General features: G+C 42.4%; 1 non-coding gene across 1 annotated transcript; it reads left to right on the top strand.

Moving 5' to 3' along the window:
* Nucleotides 1-1,664: 1,664 nt before the first annotated feature.
* Nucleotides 1,665-1,771, top strand: LOC124803841. The gene has a single exon (XR_007017313.1). It is a non-coding gene; the product is annotated as a U6 spliceosomal RNA (small nuclear RNA).
* The last annotated feature ends 17,723 nt before the right edge of the window (nt 1,772-19,494 follow it).

Raw genomic sequence — 19,494 nt, forward strand, 5'->3', positions numbered from 1 at the left:
ATCGCACCATCCCCAGCCTGGCTGATGAACACCTACTGGAACGTACGATGTTTATGCAGGATGGCGCTCCACCCCATATTGCTAGACGCGTGAAAGAACTCTTGCGCGCGTTGTTTGGTGATGATCGTGTGCTCAGCCGCCACTTTCGTCATGCTTGGCTTTCCGGGTCACCAGACGTCAGTCCGTGTGATTATTGGCTTTGGGGTTACCTGAAGTCGCAAGTGTATCGTGATGGACCGACATCTCTAGGGATGCTGAAAGACAACATCCGACGCCAATGCCTCACCATAACTCCAGACATGCTTTACAGTGCTGTTCACAACATTATTCCTCGACTACAGCTATTGTTGAGGAACGATGGTGCACATATTGAGCATTTCCTGTAAAGGCCATCATCTTTGCTTTGTCTTACTTTGTTATGCTAATTATTGCTATTCTGATCAGATGAAGCGCCATTTGTCGGACATTTTTTGAACCTTTGTATGTTTTTGGTTCTAATAAAACCCCATGTCATTCCAAGCATGTGTGTCCATTTGTACCTCTCTATCTACATAATTCCGTGATTTATTCAGTTTTCAAATTTGTACTGACTTTTTGATCACCCAGTATGAGAACTGCCTTGTTAACGTCTTCTAAACTAAAATAAATATTAACTGTAGAATACATATGGAATGGAACGTTTGTACGGATTACATAAAATTAAACACAAATTTGTCGCAGGTGCAAAGATTAATATCGTGCCCTGAATGAGAAATGTTCACTGAGAGGGAAGGGATGACAATGGGACCAACCTTGAGGATTTCCACGAAGGGCTTCGTGGCTGCTGGGTTCGGTCGGAGCAGGCAGCAAATTTTCTGTTCCTCGTCACGCACAATAAGTTAGCGCAGGTCTCTGCTCACAATGCACAGCGCACGTCCTGCCAGCAGCGCCGCGGTTCTTTGTTCTCAGTTCGTGCGCGGCGGCAACTTCTGTTTCTCGTACTGTCTCTTCACCCACCTCCCCTTCTCCGTCCCCGTCACATTCTCTGTCACTCCTAATGTACATTTATTTTCCTCTCCCTCTACCACTACATAAAATAAAAGTTTACTTCCATGAACGGACGTCCTCCTCTCTAGCCAGCGGTTAGTGTCCAAACTGTTACGTTTGTTGCTTTGTTAATTGTTGAAAGTCCTGGTTTCTGCAGGAGTCAACAGTAAAAACTAAGACAGGACAGTGCATGTAACACAAAGCAACCGACAGGGGTGTGTTCTGAACAATGCTCTGGATTTCCTGCTAACGCTTTCGTCTGAATTTGCACTGTCCGGTGCTGTGGTCGCGAACAGGGATCATGCAAGTAGAGATAAACGTGAAATAGCTTCACAGAAGTCTGCCAACTGTTTTGCATCTAGTACTACTCTGTTTTTAATTTTTTCCATCTTGCTCATGGTGTGCAATCTGCAGGCGCGAAAGCTCCACTCTCGATTCTGCTCGCAAGGGGTCATATCAACTTCCACTCTCAGGCTTCATTCATATTGGTAGGGTGTCTAGAGCACGACTAGGACATTAACATCAATAACAGGAAGACACAATTCTCTAACTTTTTCCAGAAAAGTGATTTTGAAATTTTTAGCTGTGGTTTTATACTTTGTATCGGTCACTGTCACTCAAAGAGTCCACAACCGAGAGTACTCGCTTCGGCGGTACATATACTAAAATTGCACCGATACAGAGAAGATTAGTACGGCTCCTACGCAAGGATGGCACACAAAATCATGACGTGTTCCACAGCCGTAACGGTAGCTCAATGTGTCCGGTCACAAGATCAGTCTGCTTTCAGCAATGGTGAGGCTATCACGCCTTGTTTGCGTCTTGCCAGTTCTGCTACTTGTGAGCGAATACACGTTTGTTTACTTACGCTAGCGGCTTTTCTTTATGTACGAATTCACCGACCTTTATGGTGTTTTCCTGTCTCCGAGCCACGACTAAATTAACTTTTTCTTTGTATCATGAACGACCAACAGAATACGAAGTTTAACAGTTTAAACGAGACGAAGTGCATTTACGGCCGAAATATATTCTCTTAATTCATTTTTAGATTCTTACAAGGGAACCTCCCCATCACACCCCCCTCAGATTTAGTTATAAGTTGGCACAGTGGATAGGCGTTGAAAAACTGAACACAGAGCAATCGAGAAAACAGGAAGAAGTTGTGTGGAACTATGAAAAAAATAAGCAAAATATACAAACTGAGTAGTCCATGTGCAACATAGGCAACATCAAGGATATTAGCGTGAGCAGTTGCGGAACGAGAGGTCCTTGGTTCAAGTCTTCCCTCGAGTGAAAAGTTTAATTTTTTATTTTCAGGCAAGTATTATCTGTCCGTCGGTCCGTCCGTCCGATGCGAGGTAACTGCGCCGTAGTATGGGGTCGTTGAATGAAAACGTAAAAAAACGTATGTTTTGACAGAGCACAGGGAAAACTGTGCGACTGTGAAACTGTTACATTCATTTATTGCTGTTTATGTGACAAACTCTTATGTTTTCATGACTTTTTTGGGAGTGATTATCACATTAACAAGAAAACCTAAATCGGGCATGATAGAAGAATCTTTTTACCCATTCGCTAAGTGTACAAGTTAGGTGGGTCGACAACATATTCCTGCCATGTGACGCACATCCGGTCACCAGTGTCGTATAGAATATATCAGACGTGTTTTGCTGTGGAGGAATCGGTTAACCTTTGACCTTGCGATCAAATGTTTTCGGTTCCTATTGGAGAGGCACGTCCTTTCGTCTACTAATCGCACGGTTTTGCGGTGCGGTTGCAAAACACAGACACTAAACTTATTACAGTGAACAGAGACGTCAATGAGCGAACGGACAGATCATAACGTTGCGAAAATAAAGAAAGTAAAATTTTCAACCGAGGGAAGATTTGAACCTAGAACCTCTCGGTGCACAGCTGCTCGCGCTAACCACGGGACCACGGCGCTCCTGAGCTCGGATTGTACTTGATGTTGCCTATCATACACATGGACTACTCAGCTTGTATATTTTGCTTATTTTTTTCATAGTTCCACACAACTTCTTCCTGTTTTCTCGATTGATCTGTGTTCAGTTTTTCAAGGCCTATCCACTGTGCCAACTTATAACTAAATCTGAGGGGGTTGCGATGGGGAGGTTCCCTTGTTAGTGCTGCTGTGTCCATAGAGTCAGCGAATAAAGAGCTGTGCGCTAACGTTGTACGTCTTCATGCTAACGATATGAAGTTCCGATATTTTGACGGCCATATAGTCGTTGTCGTGGTTGACCACGCTGGTTTCGGCCTCGGAACGTTGCTGGTTTTCGAACGCCCGATTGAGGAACCGTCGTTGTGGTTGCAGCTTTTAAACTTTAAGGCACCTTCGTCAGTCACGTTGCTGAAACGTGCAAGATGTCCGAAACATACTGCATCGTCAGTGGTGTCCGTCAGATAAAAATTGAACTGAGGAAGCATGCCTTCCTACTTGTAATTGCCAGCTGCAGGGCTATCGTTATGTACGATGGCCAGCCGCGCACTTGTTTAGGTTGTGGCCAGGAAGACCATGTCCGTTCTGAATGTCTCCGTACGCCCTCCGCCACAGAATCAAACGTTAGAAACCAACGGGCACAGAGGAAATGGAAGAGGCGACGCCGTACCCCTTCTGATGACTGCCTCTATGAGATGATCCATAGGATGATGACCCTCCAATTGATGAAGCCCTTGCACCCGACGACGTCAAGTCTTTTCCCACCTCCGTCTCCAGTCAAATCCCACCTACTGACACCGATCTTTCCCCACCTGCACCTGATGCGGTTGCCTCACTTTATGAGTCTGACACCACATGGGGGTGCACCTCTGATAGTGTTCCAACGAACCAGCCGAGTGAGGCGTCTGTCTCCTGGGAGGACGACAACAATGATGAGGATGGACACTCTGGAGCAGAGCACTTGACCCCCTTTATGGGGTCGGTTCCCCCCCATTCCATAGGGCCCTAACAGGGAGCATCCTGTGCTTCCCCCATACCTGAATCCTCCATCTGCCTGGTGATGGCAGATTTCAGAGTTATCGCGTAGCCACAGTCAGTGTCCACATACCATTTGCATATGCACCAAATTGGCTTTATTCCATGAAATGCTATAAGCTGTGGACATTGACGGCAGCTTCCTTCAGGACGTGCACTTTGCAGCATTTTGTATTCCCCGTTGTTTTGCAACACATGTATCCATTGTTTCCCCTAGTGGTAATGGGGTGGTGATAGTGTTACTTGACGGTATACTCGTTGATAGCTTATCTATCTTCTTGATGCGAGAGATTTGGCTCTCACATTTAGTGGCATCAGGATTATCAACGTCCATGCACCACCTGGTCTGGGTTGCTGTCGTGAACGTTCCATTTTCATCTCTGATGCGGCCATGCCTCTCTTCCTGGGTAGGCAGCATTTATTGATCATGGGAGAGGATTTCAACTCCACCCAGGCGGCCAAAGAGCAACTTCCACATCAGTCTCCATACGTGGCGCTAGCAGCGATTCTCCAAAACCGGCCGGAGTGGCCGAGCGGTTCTAGGCGCTACAGTCTGGAACCACGCGACCGATATGGTCGCAGGTTCGAATCCTGCCTCGGGCATAGATGTGTGTGATGTCCTGAGGATAGTTAGGTTTAAGTAGTTCTAAGTTCCAGGAGACTGATGACCTCAGAAGTTAATTCTCATAGTGCCCAGAACCATTTGAACCATTTTTGAACCAAGGAGCGGCTTCGATGGTGTACTCAACGACGAACCTGGGTGCACGAATGGCAAAACGTGGTTTTTTTCGGATGGATCCACGTTCTCTTTACAGCATCATGATGGTCGCATCCGTGTTTGGCGACATCGCGGTGAACGCACATTGGAAGCATGTATTTGCCATCGCCATACTGGCGTAGCACCCGGCGTGATGGTATGGGGTGCCATTGGTTACACGTCTCGGTCACCTCTTGTTATCACTGATGGTAATTTCAACAGTGAACGTTACATTTCAGATGTGTTACGACCCGTGGCTCTACCCTTCATTTGATACCTGCGTAACCCTACATTTCAGTAGGATATTGCACGACCGCATGTTGCAGGTACTGTACGGGCCTTTCTGGGTACAGAAAATGTTCGACGGCTGCCCTGACCAGCACATTCTGCAGATCTCTCACCAATTGAAACCTCTGGTCAATGGTGGCCGAGCAACTGCCTCGTCACAATACAACAGTCACTACTCTTGATGAACTGTGGTGTCGTCTTGATGCTGCATGGGCATCTGCACCTGTACACGCCATCCAAGCTCTGTTTGACTCAATGCCCAGGCGTATCAAGGCCGTTATTACTGCCAGAGGTGGTTGTTCTAGGCACTGTTTTCTCAGGGTCCATGCACCCAAATTGCTTGAAAATGTAATCACATGTCAGTTCTAGCAAAATATATTTGTCCAATGAATACCCATTTTTCATCTGCATTTTTCTTGGTGTTGCTTTTAATGGCCAGTAGTGTATCTGTGCCATCAATCTCTGCTGGCAAATGGTGTGGCGTGGTTGGGGACCATGGAAGCCTGACCGCCAGCAGCTCATCGAGACCACGTGTACAGCTTGTTGTTGACGCTGTGATGCGTATCAGCCTGACCTGTCATACTGGGGGCTCTGGAACATGCCTGCTGTCTGCAAGGCCTGATTGTTTATGGATGAAAGGTCGCGGTGTGGCAGCTAGTAGTTCACGATTTCTATTTCATTCTCCAGGAATGTAATAGGATGCCACATTCGCAAAAGCGATAGATGATGGTGAATCTCGCCAAGGCACAATTCACATCCCTATCTGGCCATCACCCTGAAGGAGCTATGGTCAGGGTGCACACAAATGTTGGGTTAATGCAGGAGATGCCATCTGTGTATCATGGATAGCGGAATGACCATCGTCAGAAGACTTAGATTAATATGTAAATTAAAGGGCGATCACTGCTGTCAGCTGTAACAGGACATTAAGCGAAATAAGCGGCGATGATTGAAAATGTGTGCCGGACTCGGCTTCAAACCTGGAATCTCCTGCTTACTAAGCAGGTGCGGTAACCACTGCGTCATCCGAGGCACAGAGTTATCACAAATGTATGGACTACCTCGACACGCCTCACGGCCGATTCACACTCCCACCGAGCAGTGGCTTCTCCATGGTGTTTATTCTTTCGGACAAACACTAGACATTCATATACTTTGATTCCTGTTGTTAAGATTGGTAGTGGACAGCGCTTAGATATTCAGTGTGATACAAGGTTTGTGCTCATTACCTTAAGTTTGTTCTCTGCACAACGTCACCACCCTGCCAACATTACAGTTGTCTCAGCCTCTACTTTGGCTCAGTTTCTCGGGATGCAACAATTGATCTGCTTCCAGAAATCACAGAAGACGAAGTCCATTATGCTATCCAGACCATACGAGCAAGTCGCCTGCCCCTGATGGCCTCCCACTGCAGTTTTATAGGAGATTCCGTCCCGTAATGTCGGAACCACATGTCGCCTCCTTTGCAGATCCCAGACAGTTTCACCGGCAGTCTCATCATTCCCATCTATAAGCCTCAGGGTCCCTCACGGATATGCCATCACCGCCCTTTGACGTTGCTCAAAAGCGGCACAAAGATCTTCACCGAGCTTTTGGCTACACAGCTAAAACGGACGCCCCAGTACGTGCTTTCCCCTGACCGAAATATCTAGGGAGGTCCAATAACATCTGGACTACGCTACGTCGCTATCGGGTCATCATTGCTCTTGCTCAGTCTCTTCGTGTGCCTGGACTTTTGGCAGCCAGGCGTTCGATCGGATCATTCACAACTACATGGAAGTGACGCTCAACAGTATGGGATATCCTGATACTACCGTCGACGACGTAATGCATCTCCTGCGTGGAGCTACGTCCTGTATTCTGTAAAATGGCAGTCTTACTCCACCCATCTGGATCTGCCGTTTTGAGCGTAAACGCTGCCCTCACTCTGCACAGTTGTATGCTTTCGCCTTGGAACCACTGCTCTGTGGCCTCCGTCAACGCCTGTCTGTGATCTCTCTCGATGACCATGTATTCAGCTGCACTACTCATGCGGACGATCTCGTAATCGTTTTTGTAGTAGTGCTGAGGTCAGGGAGTGTCTGGCATGGGTTACCACCTATGGTGTAGCTTCTGGTAGCTGCCTCAACGTTCGAAAATCGAGCGTCCTGGCTATAGATGCGGGGCTTCCAGCGGACAGTGCTACTCCGTTGCTTGTAGGTGGTAGTAATCGCAAGTGATCTGAGACACACGATTGCCCTAAACTGCCAGTGCCTACTGTCCAAAGTACGAGCTGGGCTCCTGGATCTTCGTTTACGAGCCCTCGATCTTCTGCAACGGACACAACATGTAGATCGTATATTTGCCACAGACACTTCCTACTACGCCGTCCATGGCCCGCTACATGCTAGCGGCATAGGGTTCATATGTTTGCCACGGCTTGCTGTTTAAGGTATGGTATGAGACTTCACCCACCCGTGGTACAGGGGCTGTTTAGGCCTGTATCATGCATGTGACGGGGCGATAATTCATTTCGACAACTCTCACGTGGCGCTGTGACGCCGTTGAGCTACTGGCCTTACCAGCCTGTTCCTAGAGGCCTTTGCACAACACTCTCTGTCAGCCCAATGCAGCTTTCAGACATCCCACCGCCCTCCTTTAACTTCTGCCAATGTACAATGTACTTCTGAGCTACATCCTTAGCGATACACAGAGGCGATCTATGGCTTTACTCAGCAGCACAAATACCGAATGTGGTTAATGGGACGCCGACCGCGGTGGACTAGCGGTTCTAGGCGCTCAGTCCGGAACCGCGCGACTGCTACGGTCGCGGGTTCGAATCCTGCCTCGGGCATGGATGTGTGTGATGTCCTTAGATTAGTTAGGTTTAAGTAGTTCTAAGTTCTAGGGGAACGATGACCACAGATGTTAAGTCCCATAGTGCTCAGAGACATTTGAACCATTTGTTAATGGGACATTGCATGTCCTATGCCGCCAATGTTAAATTATCGAATTTTGTGACCCATTACCTTGGAAACGTTTTAATACACCAACCTATAATGTTCCATAATTATTGAATGTACCCTTTTAGATAAACTGAACTAGAATTATTACTAAAATTGTATTGTGGGGCATGTTATCTTTTATTTAAAAACTCATTTTTTTGACAGAATTTTTCAAATAAATGGACATAAAAACAGAAGAGCTCAATATATATTAATTATTCTCGTTCAACATGTGTTTCATCTCACAATTTGCTTGCTGTGAAAATTTAATGTCTCTACCATCACTACATTTTTAGACAAATGGTCACTTTTTGCAAAACTTTTAGTTAAGAGATACTGAGGTTCAAAATTTTTTAATTGCTAATTTTTGCTCATTCTTACATTTCTGCGTCTTTAATGCACTAGAATTTCCCTGGACCACATTCTGTGTCTTCTTCAGTGTCACAACAGCCCAGTGCTCGCCTCCTTCTTTTCTTTCTTGCTTCTCTTGTCATTTGCTGAGCAGCTAACCCTGCTTCACGTACACGAAGCTCATCCAGTTCCTGTAGGCTTTTAGCCGGGTTCTGTCCAAATCTTACCCCTAACTTCTCCAGAACATTAAGTATTTCATTTCTCCCACCATTAAAAGTTATTACAGCATCAGACACTCCTTACTTTAGAGTTATAAGGCCAACAAATACGTTTTTAAGCACACGGCTCCACACAACATTATTGAAGAACTCATTCACATTCTGAGTCTTCCCCTGTAAACACTTCTTTAGTAGCTCAGTATTTGCGACATCTCTGTAAATAGGTTTCATGGCCTCCATTGCTGCCAAAGGAAGAGAATGTTTAGGTGAAAATTCATGCAGGGTGCCAAAAAATTCAGCTTGCCTATATTTGCTCCAAGTGTTTGGTGGAGGTGGACACAAAGCATGACATGGCTTTTCATCGGTTGATATTCGATGAAGGAAAGAAGCTCTTTTCATCATCTCTAAATTGTCACAGTTATCTCTATTGGCCTTCTCATAATATTCCTGTAATTTACCAATTACCTTGTCCTTTAGTTTTCCAGCACATTTTATAGTCCTGCCATCAGACAGTATCAGAATCAAATGACAGATTTTTTATTCGTAATGCCCACTTCTGAGACGTAGTACTAGGCACAAAACAAAGCAATTCACAGCCTTCTATACTGTGTAGTTCCTAAGATATGACTGCTCAACTGTGGCTGTATATGCGTAGCCACGAAATGTGACAGTGACACGGCAACATTCAAAATATTATTTAAAGGTCTCACAATTGTCTGATTTTAATTTGTTGTACACCAAAATGTTCAGGAAAGTCCAAAGTACATTATGGAGTAGAAAACAGAAAAAGTCAAATTTCACGTACAATGTGCCGCTAAGGTGAAAGTCGACTGACATGCGATCTGGCGACCGGTTTGCGTTCCTTGTCTTTCCACAGACGTTCAGTCTGTATGATACCTTACCCTCAATGGGAGGAAAGTATGGGGGTCACGTCTTCATGGGATTCACACTGCAGACATCCACCTGTGTGTTATGATGTTCTGGACACGAACGAGTATCACTGGTGCGGGGACCGCTGGTGTGTGTGTGGTTCTTGGTGCCTTAGATGCTGACCCTAATTACCTGTACAACTCCTCATCAGATACCTCCTCGACTGATCCTCATTCGGGAATGTGGATATGTGGCCATTCGGTTAACTACTTCTTTGCTGGTTTTAATATAAGGACAGGGTCACGATCTAACACAACACAATAAAGGAAATGAACATTATTATGTGATATTTATGTGTTTTTTTTCTTTTGCAATGAAATATTATTTGTCTTTTATCTATGTCCATGTCATAATAACGAAGGTATAATCAATCTGTATCAATCAATGTACAAGGTATAGATTGTTAGCTCCACAGACGTTTTCTGGGGTTTCTCTGCAGCGCGCGTCCGAATGGAGGAGCTAAATATCAATTGTACTCCACAGCTGTTAGAAACAGACTATACCATACTAGGGAGTTATGTAAAAGTCAGGCACAACGTGCCAAGAAAATTAAGCGACTAGAAGTTCTAGTTGAACAATCTTACAGTGATGCTTGTGGACTACAAGGCTCAAACATTGGGATATTATGTTCTTGTAGCCCATGGGGGAAGTGTAGTGTCCCTTCGGCGATTTTTACGGCCAGTGCATGTGCAATGAATATAAAAATAGTGAATAACATAAAATAGACAAGACTTAAAAGGCATTTATGAAGAGCTATATTAGTAATATGTATTAAAACCTGTAACGTAACTACTCTGATGCGAAAAGGATTTTATCGCTGATGCTTAATATCGTAGTGAAAAATATATCGAAATCAATTATTTGTATTTTTGTGAAATTATATATATATAATGGACAGAACATATCTTCTTCTTCTGCATCTTTTGTTCGTTTTACAGATGGTGGGTAGTGTTTAACGCTTTCAGATGTTCGTATTGTATTCTCTCCTAGACGATGTTTAAGGTGTGTATGAAAAGTATTGCTTAAAATATATGTATAAAAGTAGCTCATGTTATTATTTCAAGGTAATATACGCACCTTATGTCAATGTTTCACTTGTAGATAAGGATGAATTAGGATTTTTCAGCTGCTGCTACGCCCAAAACCCGTTATTGCTGACGGGCAACAATTGGCTGCATTTCCGTGGCAGATTCAAATCTTAAGTTATTTTGCGGATTTTGTTGACAGCAGTGGCTATTAAATCATTTTAAAATCACTGTTTACTTTGAGTCTGAGGATTTCAGTAATTCGCATTTAGAAGAGTTCAGATATTTTCAGCGATATCAGTTAAGGCAGATCAATGAACTCTGACCTGGATTTCATTTCGTGAAATTATTAACTTACAAGGAGTCTGGCGCTTATCTAAAATAAAATCAAGCATTTATTTGGCCTCCTACAAAGTATTCAGCTTATATTGGTCCCGCCTACGTAATGGAAATAATTAATGTTAAAGTCTATCTTACGTAGTTTAAAGCAAGGAACCAATATATGAGGGCAAGAAGAATGTCCTAGATTTTTGGCACTTCCTCAATGAACGCCATTGTGTAGTGATCCGCAATCCTAAATACAGACAATTTTTCTCGAATTTCCTTCGTAGTGTCTTTGTTAACCCTCTCCGTTGTTGGAGTGTTAATGTAGTGAGGAGTTGATCCACAACATTTCCACTCTTAGAACCGGTTATTCTCTAGTCAAAAAAGAAAAAAATATGAAATAAATAAATCATAGACTTTCTGTGTACCTCTGCTCCACGTTCTCTAAACTTTCCTTGCTTCCTACGGGAGGGAACGGTTCATGATGCCCAGGCCTCATGTTGTGACCTCTGCCCACTTTGCTCCTGTAACTAAAAACTGTGAAAAGTTTTCGACGATGAACGTAATGGGATGTCATGTGACATCCGCCCAGACTACATGATGAGAACAGTGACTAGTAAAATGAAGAAATAGAAAGCGCTTCTTAAGCACGAGATCTGTGGATCGAATCTAAAATCTGGGACTCTTTCTTTCCTTCCCGCATAAATTAAGAACATACATGGTTTAATAACAGATTTATTATGAGGGCTAGTTATCAGTATTTGATGATTCAATTATTTCTTTCATTATCGTTTGCCTTAAGAAAACGACAAATTTCTTCCTCGTAAAGAGATTGAACATAAACGCAGGATACACAAGGACTTTCATTCAGATCAGTACGTTCGTTTTATTTGTATTATTGTATATATATCTGCAAAAAGTGTAACGTGTAAACTTTTATTTATTTATTTATTACCTATGAAGGACCACACGAAACAGGATAATACTAACAATACAAGCGTGGAAAACAATAATTATTGCGACATACAGCACATGTTACAAAAGCAGAATTCCAGCATATGCATGGTTTTTCCAGGAATACAGAAATATAAGTCACTTAAAGATGAAATAAATAGGAAGTGCAGCGAAGCTAACGCGAAATGGCTACATGAAATATGTGAAGAAATAGAAAAAGACATCATTGTCGGAAGGACTGACTCACCATATGGAAAAGTCAAGAGAACCTTCGTTGAAATTAAATGTAAGGGCGGTAACATTAAGAGTGCAATGGAAATTCCATTATTAATTGCAGAGGAGGGAGCAGATAGTCAGAAAGAGTATATTGGGGGCATCTGAGAGTGGGAGGACTGATTTGACGGTTGTGGAATAGGAACGAGGAGTCGATAGGGAAGAGAAAGGGGATCCAGTATTAGAATCAGAATTCGGAAGAGCTTTGGTAGACCTCAGTAAACAAGACTGCAGCGACTATTACAATTCATTGTTGGAGATCACGACCGTTTTCTCAAATTAAATTTGCATCTTCAGGTGCTTCACTGTGTACAGAGGAATGAGAGAACTCATCAGAAGTTTAGCCATGCCAAGAAACAGACAAATAGAAGCGATATGGTGTGTGCTTACTTACACTCAAAAGACTGAGGTTATATTTAGATTGGGTAAAGCCATTTCCAACACTTACATCCGGATATTTAAAACTTCTCGCCACAGACAGTATCAGGAAGTCGTTTTAAATTAATTGCAACAGTAATTCTGACTTACGCGCCTCATAAACAGAGTGTATGACTTCTGATTACTGCAGTTTGTTAATTTAAAATGTTCAGCGAGCCCCCAACCTTTTAATCAAGGTACCTGGTTACTTAACGTTTGCGACGCTGCGATTGCGCGACTTTCCGCGTTGGCCTCACCGGAGATGGTGGTTATTTGGCGCCGGTAACAGCAACGCTTCGTCCCCGAGCTGTCAACATTGTTTAAAGTTAAAAACGTGGCAATTTTATTAAGTATTTAAAATATTTTAATTGTAAATACTTTAATAGCTATTTTATAGCTACTACTCTCTAGGCTGGGGATGGCCTATACCCCCAATGCATTTTATCTTAGACGCTCGGAAGTTTTATATACTTCGACATAAATGTAGGGAATGGCTTTATCCGGTTCAAATAAAAACTTAATCTTTTGACTGCAAGTAGACACAGAACTTCTGACTTCTGTTTGTCCGTTTCATGGTTTAAATGGCTCTGAGAACTATGGGACTTAACATCTGAGGTCATCAGTCCCCTAGAACTTAGAACTACTTAAACCTAACTAACCTAAGGAGATCACACACAGCCATGCCCGAGGCAGGATTCGAACCTGCGACCGTAGCGGTCGCGTGGTTCTATACTGAAATGCCTAGAACCGCTCGGCCACTCCAGCCGCCTTTGTCCGTTCCATAGCATGGCTGAATTTCTATTCTGTGAAGTACCTGAAAACGCACATTTCATTTGCGAAATCGGTCGTGTTCTGCAATAAACAAATCTAACAAACACAGTGGTCTCGTTTATTCAAATCATGGAATATTCCGGCTGTGGTTGCCCTACAGACAACGTACTTTTGGAAGACTGAAAATGAATTAAGTCAGAAGGGAAAATGACTTTCCTAGAGGAATTTCTAAAAACTGTAGGGGAAGCACCAACAAAACGGTTATTCAAGTTTGTGTGTAAATTTCAAGAACCGATAAATGCGAAAATTGTCGCACAATCAGATTAACAGAGCATACATCCGAGCTGCTAACAAAGAACAGTACAAACAAGAAATGAAAATAAAACTGAGGATGTGTCAGTTGACAATCGGTTTGTCTTTAGGAAAGGTAAAGGCACCACAGAGGCAGTTGGTGACACTGCAGTTGATACTGGAAGCAAGATTGAAGAAAAATCTAGATACGTTCGTAGGATCCTAGAAAAAACTTTCAACAACGTAAAATGGTGTAAGATGTTCGAAATGCTGACGAGAAGAGAGGTAACCTATACGGAAAGACGGGTAATATTCGATATCTACAAGAACGAGGAGGGAACAAGAATAACGTGCTCGTCAAAATGGGTGTAAGACAGGGGTATAGTCCTCCACCCCTACTGTTCGATCTGTACGTTATAGAAATAATGACTGAAATAAAAGTATGGTTCAAGAGCAGGATCTAAATGCAAGTTGAAAGGATATCAGTGTTAAGACTCGTAAATGACGGTCCTGTTGAATGGAATGAACAGCCTATGGAATGTGGACTGAGAGTAAATCAAAGAAATACGAAAGTAATGAGAAGAGCAGAAATAAAAACGGCGAGAAACTTAAAATGATAATTGCTGATCACTAAGTAGATGAATTTAAGGAATTATGCTACCTACGCAGCAAAACAACAACTGACGGACCGCGCAAGGAAGACACAAAAAGTAGAGTGGCAAGGGCAAAAAGGGCATTCCTGGCTTAGAGAAGTCTCTAAAATCTAACATAGGTCTTAATTTGAGGATCAGGTTTCCGAGAACGTTCGTTTGGAGCACAGCATTATCTGGCAGTGAGACACGGCCTGTGGGAAAACAGAAACAGAAGAGAATCGTAGCATTTGAGATATGGTGCTAAAGAAGAAAGCTGAAAGTTGGTTGGTCTGATAAGGTAAAGAATGAGTAGGTTCTCCACAGAATGAGCAAGGAAATGAAATACTGCAAGAAGAGGGGACAGGGTGACAAGACATCTGTTAAGATGTCAAGGAGTAAGTTTCATGGTACTAGAGGGAGCTGGAAGGTAAAAACTGAAGAGGAAGACAGAGATTGTGATACACGCCGCAAGTAATGGAAGATCGTAATTGCTACTCTGAGATGAAGAGTTTGGCAAAGCAAAGGAATTTATGGTGGGTCTTATCAAACCGGTCAGAAGACTGATGACTTCAATAAAACGAAAAGGAAACAAAAATGAAATCGCCACCTGATATGACTGCCAAGCTGTACTAAGAAACAGTGACAGATCTGGGACTGAATATCATACCTGTGGAGATATATTTTAGGTATTTCTTGGATATTCTGCCGGGTGATGCCGCACAAAAACGCTAATTTCGGCAAGCCAACTTCTTTCTCTCTTCGAGCGTTCCTTATGATTGATTGACCTATGGTGGACTCCACGTATGGCCTTCCGGCTCCTCGCCCGGGGCGTCTACATGGCCGCCCCGATGGCGGAGTTGGTGTGTTGGTTCCGTTGGCGGCGGTAGGGGCGAGGGGATGGAGTGTTACCACGATTCGGATAGCTGACCCCTGTCCAGGTGCCGCCACTGCCGGATGCGGTTCTCCGCCAGTGCGGCGACAAGATCTCCTCGTATTTTTCCGTTACGATGGATGGACCAGATTTTCCCTTAGACTGCTCCTGTGTATTGACCACGCTTAAGGCTGCATATGTACGTTCAGTGTAGTAGCCAGAGGCTGGTCCAGTGCTGATCATCTTCAAGTGTTCGTGTATCTGGTACCATGCGATATTTGTGTTTCAACCATCTTATAGACAACAGAATCGCCCACTGACAGTTTCACAGAACTTCCAGCGATATTCACTAAATTATTGTACCCATTTAAACATTGAGGTACTCCGATTACTTTAAAGTCCTTAGATTTCATTCTGTATTGAGCTCTACCTGCTAGGAAACCCTAAATCCAATTATAATTCATTTCCAGATGCTATCGCATATACACTCCAACTCCCTAATTCTGCTTTGCTCCTGCCGACTGGTATATTGGAGTCTCAGCGGCCCCTAGTTATCCGCATGCACTTGGTTCGTCTACCCAGCTCGATTGTAAGGTAAATCTGCAGTATAACTATGCGACATTCATTTAGGGCTATCAGAAATTGAGTTTGCTTGAATTTCCTTGAATGAAGACATGTGACTTAAAAGACTGGAATAGAACTACAATCACGGTTTTGAAGCTACTCTTAAACTTTTTTAAAAATGCAGCTCTCCAGTAACTGGAGGCCTGATTTGTGTTTCATATGTGCATATGTGACACATCCAGTATTATATTTTGAATGTCTACCTGAAAGACATGTCAGACCAAGGCTCTTGAAGTAGTTGGTATTCTCTCAGACTTGGTGAGGACTTTAGGACATTCAACCACACCTGGTGTGCCCGTTGTGTGAAATAGGTCAGGTACCCTCAGACTTCTGGGAGAATATTATAGTATGACGTCCAATGCATCCAATGAAGGAAGGTGTCAGTACTACCGAACTATTTGTTTAATAAGTCGTGGTTGCAAAGTTTACAGTAGAAGCCGACCTCGGGAAAGATAATATTTAGTTTTCTAGAAATATGGGAAGATGTGAGGCAATAATGACTGCTGTGACCAGACGAAACTACATTCTTCTGGCCTTAACTGTGGGTTCCTTGATTGCTCTGGGGGAAGATCATCAACCTAGAACACAATAAATATTAGTTCACAATATTACATATTTGAATAAAACATTTATTTAACAATGACAAAGTTCTTTGACACTGCATTGCTTCATAATTTACAACCATCACTGACTATGAAAGCATCACTTGAACAGATTAACAAAACTGTTCTGTTTCAGTACAAAATACAACATTTTCGAATTTAAATTTCCTCAGAAATTCTTACAGTTGTCACTGTCCCATACAGGTTGGCAACTCTGGCATAGATCGCACACGCTTGAATATTGAGCTCTTGAAGATAAGTAATTAATTCTGTAATAACTGTCAATTAAGTTAATATTACACCGTTTGGAAGATAATCAGATTCTGTTTCATATTATCTATTGAAGGTTTCACTCGTTTCAAAGTATTTGTCAAAATTTAAGACATTTCTTTACGTATTAAGTGAAGAACTGAGGGTTTTTTTATAACACATATAATTAGTAATGCCGTTACTACTCGGGGAATTAAAGGTTTTAAGTTCAGACTTTTATTACCTTTCAAAACACGTAATTTACGTATCGCACAAACACGATCTTAGGCCTAATATTTCGGGTATACAAGTTTTGATTTTTAACGTTAGTTTAAGTGCATTGCGTTACAATATGAATAGTACACACGTATATTAGTGTTCCACCTAACTTAAGTGATTCTTGTGATCTGTAGGTAATAGAATATTACTGTTATTGCCTACATAAATATTGTAAAAGTATTGTAAGCAACCATGAGCGAGAAGTGTTTGAGCTGCCACAGAAAAGCCAGTTCTTGGGTTCTGTGCAGGTGTTGTGGCAGAGAGTTAAAGTGGGGTGAATATAATGGCATGGGAATTGGTAAGTAAATGGGTCCGTTCCATGGAATTGCAGATTATGTTCAAGGAATACGAAAATAGCGAAACAGGAATGGAAGATTAGAGCCCTTCAGCCTGAACTGGATAGTGCTAACGACGAACTCATGAGGTTAAGGTGGTGTGGGGGGGGGAGAAGGGTGAAGACAGTTGGGAAGTGGTAGCAAGGAAGAAGGGCCACAGAAAGAGAAAAGCATCTAACAGTTTCATCGTTGGCACAAACAATTGATTTGTCTCGCTACCTCAGTCAACTAAGGAAGAGGCTCAAGTAAATGTATGTTTGCAGTCAGCACTCAATATACCTTCGCTAGGAAACCAACTGTTGCAAAAGAAGTAGAAATTAGGAGGAAAGTTCTGTTGTTAGGTAATAGCCATGGAAGAGGCTTTGCTTAGAAGATTTAGAAACTGAGGGTTCAATAGATGTACTGCACCTGTCTGAACATCATATATTCATAGGTATGGAAATGATAACCGTAGATGGATATAAGCTTTCAGTATAGGTAAGTAGAGACACTATGGAGAGTGGAGTTGCCACATATTTTAAAATCTGTCATAGTATGAAAAATTTGGAAACTAAAATTTTTTTTGCATAGAGCAACATACAGAAGAATGTGCTTGTGAGCTTAAACTAGGTAATGTCACTTTTATAATTGTATCTGTAGATATGTCTCCATTGTGAAATTTTCAACTATTTTTGAAAAACTGGGTTTCTTTCTTATGCTATCTGTCAGACATCTTGCATTAATAATTAGGTGACAGGTACCTGGCCACAAGTATTTTCAAGCCAAGTGCATTCCTTTGCAAAGTGATAGAGGATGTACGATCACTGTGCAAGGGTTTTACAAAGCAGGATCATGTGCCGGTAGTGGGTGGAGCGGGAAACTGTATTGACAGGGATTAGGGCTACAATATTGAGCGTGACCTGGTAAAAATAGAATCTGCAACGAACTACACAAACGTTGGCTTGGTTCCTGCTCTCGTGCAGTTTTGTGGGACCCAATTGAACAGCTCTGTTAGGAGGGTCAATATGGAGCTATATCAGCTGCTTTCGGCAGTCACTTTGTCAGGCATAGGTTTTATTCCTGTTCGTGGTATTGGTAGGTGGGACTTATCAAGACATGGCCCGCATCTCAGTAGCAGAGGGAAGGGTAAACTTGCTGGGATCATAGCAAAATCTGTAATGGGCACACTGAAACTCATGAGAGTACTTTTATAGGCTAAGTTCAGTGTCCTATGATCCAACATTGATTGAAATTAAGGTTACCAGAAGTTGAGACAGGCAGGTACTACAGAGGTTAAAATATCACGAGATTCTCACAACGGTACAATGAAAAATGACGTTAGTATGTCACAAGATTCTCATAAAAGCACAGTGAAAAATAATGTTAGTATATTGCATCAGAATATCAGGGGATTAAAAAACATAGTATATGAGCTTCTTGTTTGCTTAGAAGATTTAGAAACTGAGGGTTCAATAGATGTACTGCACCTGTCTGAACATCATATATTCATAGGTATGGAAATGATAACTGTAGATGGATATAAGCTTTCAGCATAGGTAAGTAGAGACGCTATGGAGAGAGGAGTTGCCACATATGTTAAAATCTGTCACAGTGTGAAAAATTTTGCAACTAAAAATTTTTGCATACAGCAACATACAGAAGAGTGTGCTTGTGAGATTGAACTAGATAATGCCACTTTTATGATTGTATCTGTGTATAGGTCTCCGTTGGGAAATTTTCAACTATTTTTGAAAAACTTGGTTTCTTTCACATGCTATCTGTCGGAAACTGGAAAGCAAATAATTTTTTGTGGGGATTTCAATGCAGATTTTCTTAAAGAGTCCGATAGAAAGCTTGACCTTGAATTATTACTTGGTTCTTTCAGTTTGACGTCAGTTATCGATTTTCCTACTCAGGTGGTACAGGAAAACAGCCAATTGATAGGTAATGTTTTCATGGACCAAGATAATTCCTATCAAATAAAAGCTTTTCCTGTTAAGAATGGCCAGTCTGATCTTTATGCACAGCTAGTTATAGTATATGATATAGCTCCATACAGTAATGCAAAATAGTCCTCCAAAATACTGCATTCAATTAACGATTCAAGAATTCAACATCTTAGGGAAAGCTTGCAACAGTTAGACTGGGATGAGGTGTACAGAGAACCTGATGTTAGTTTAAAATTTAACCTATTTCATGATACCTTTGTGAGTATATTTGAAACCAGTTTCCCCTAAGAAAACAGTGAAATATAATAGTAAGAAACCACGTAAAAAGCTATGGTTTACTAAAGGGACAAAAATATCTTGTAAACAGAAA

Source organism: Schistocerca piceifrons, chromosome 6, assembly GCF_021461385.2.
Source record: "Schistocerca piceifrons isolate TAMUIC-IGC-003096 chromosome 6, iqSchPice1.1, whole genome shotgun sequence".
Taxonomy (NCBI): domain Eukaryota; kingdom Metazoa; phylum Arthropoda; class Insecta; order Orthoptera; family Acrididae; genus Schistocerca; species Schistocerca piceifrons.